The sequence below is a fragment of the Ipomoea triloba genome, chromosome 11, assembly GCF_003576645.1.
Source record: "Ipomoea triloba cultivar NCNSP0323 chromosome 11, ASM357664v1".
Taxonomy (NCBI): domain Eukaryota; kingdom Viridiplantae; phylum Streptophyta; class Magnoliopsida; order Solanales; family Convolvulaceae; genus Ipomoea; species Ipomoea triloba.
Window position 1 is genome coordinate 14165695 of NC_044926.1, and position 2339 is coordinate 14168033.

Here is a 2339-nt window from a genome sequence, read left to right on the forward strand (position 1 = left end):
TGTTGGAAGATCTACGTCCAGTAGAAGTAGTGTAGTGAAGGGTATTAGGGACATTACATGTAGCATAGCTTCACTGTGTATAAAAGGGATTAAGCCTTCACTGTAACAGAGACACATCATCACTTTCCTTCCTTTCATTGTAACAGATTTCATAACATCATTTTCCCTTCATGAATAATATCTTCGATCTTTAACTTTTGTTCATCTCTACTTCCTTGCATCATGGTATCAGAGCTCGCCGGTGAGGGAGCCATGCCGCCGCAGCTTCCGGCACCGGCGAGTCGACGCTTGGAGATCGCTCACCGTCGACGCTTGGAGATCGCTCACCATCTCCGCAGAGGATCCTTACTGCGCAGGTAGTGCTTCAATCCACCGCTGCCGGCCGTTGAAGAGAAGCCAATCGATGATCTGTTATATTTTCCGATTCTATTATCTAATTAGATTAAGGATGTTGTCAAGGAAGACGACTCATTCAGATTGGAGTGCTCTGACCGCGAAGAGGATTGCCAAAACCTAATCGACGATGGCGAACGACGGAACGGCGCGAGATCGCCTGACCGATTCTCCTTCCAAATCGACGATAGTTAAAAACGCTTCATTGACCCTGTGTGGTTCAAATTCAGTTGCAGGAAGAGGTACTGTTTAGTCATCACTCTCTCATTCTTCGTTGTTATTCCCTATGCCGCTCCGTTTAACCGCTTGCGCGAGTCCGAGTTGCGGGCTCTGTATTTGCTTAGACAACAGCAATTAGAGCTTTTTAAGCAGTGGAATCATACATTCTTAAATGAAACAAGCTTTCCTGTTGTTAATAATATTGCGGTTCTTAATCGGTTTTTGGAGCGCTCCGAGACCAGCAAACAGATCTACTCCTCCATCGCGATTGGAGTGATTTTGGCTATACTTACACTTTTCTGCTTTAGAGTACATAGAAAACACTCTCAAATAGGGAATAACAGCTGAAGGAGTGCTGTTACAATTCCAATTCGTCAAAATGGTGTTGATGCATGCACAACATTGTCAAATTCCTCTGTTGGTACCGAGTCACCAAAAACAACCACCAAAATGGGACATCCATATGGTTTGGGAGTCTTAGGAAGACAAATATGTTATCTGCAACAAGGATTTCAGAGCTTTCTTACAAGGATTTACATAGAGCAACTTACAATTTTTCCACATTGATTGGTCAAAGGGTCTATGGGTCTGTTTATAAAGCTCAGATGCCAACTGGTGAGGTTGTTGCTGTTAAAGTGCTTGGAACATATTATTAGGACTCTACATAATAGAGTCATACTATAAGTCTCAGTCCTAGTTTACTTATGATTCTCAGTCCTAGTTTACTTATGATTCTCTTGTATATATACTCTTGTATTCCTACAGTTATATTTTGTGAACTCTAATACAAACATAATTGTTCTCATCCATATTCTAAACAAGGAGAAAAAGAGTTCCACACAGAGGTCTTGCTACTTGGAAGGTTACATCACAGAAACCTTGTGAATTTAGTTGGATATTGTGCAGAGAAGGGTCAATACATGCTTATCTATGTCTACATGAGTAGTGGTAGCTTGGATCCTCATTTGTATGATGAGGTACTAGAGTCATTGAGTTGGAATTTGAGGGTTCAAATTGCGCTTAATGTTGCAAGGGGCTTGGATAACTCCATCTTCTCCTGCACAACCAAATCAGAGAGTAGAATATGCCTTCTGCTTGTTAATCCTTTGTTTACAGTTTTCAAACATAGTTCATGAGCAGATCCATGAAGAGTACGAGCACAGTGCTCGTTAATCTTCTTCTTTTTCAAAGCAGTAGCTGAACATTAATAGTACGTGGAGTAGATCCATGCAGATAAATAACAAATTTGTGGAGTAGATTCACAAAGATGTTTAATTGTACATGGAGCAGATCCATGAAGATAAATAAAAATTCGTGGAGCAGATTCACGAAGATGAATAATAGTACATGGAGCAGATCCATGAAGACAAACTGAAATACGTGGAGCATATCCATGAAAATGAGTTACAGTAGATGGAGTAGATCCATGCAGATGAGATCAACACTCATTTCAGATGCTAGAAGCAGAACCCCCCTCTAGAAGAAGGTGTTTAAGTTTATTGGAAGAAACATCTTGTCTCTCTCACTTTCATTCTAAGCTGGGCATAGAAGAGTTGCATGCTCCATCTTATGGGGGGGTGTTGGAGGATATACGTCCAGTAGAAGTAGTGTAGTGAAGGGTATTAGGGACATTACATGTAGCATAGCTTCACTGTATATAAAAGGGATTAAGCCTTCACTGTAACAGAGACACATCATCACTTTCCTTCCTTTCACTGTAATAGATT

The 2339-nt window shown here is 40.9% G+C and overlaps 1 pseudogene; it reads left to right on the plus strand.

Annotated features, from left to right (window-relative positions):
- Positions 1 to 523: 523 nt before the first annotated feature.
- Positions 524 to 1748, plus strand: LOC115995967 (annotated as a pseudogene).
- The last annotated feature ends 591 nt before the right edge of the window (positions 1749 to 2339 follow it).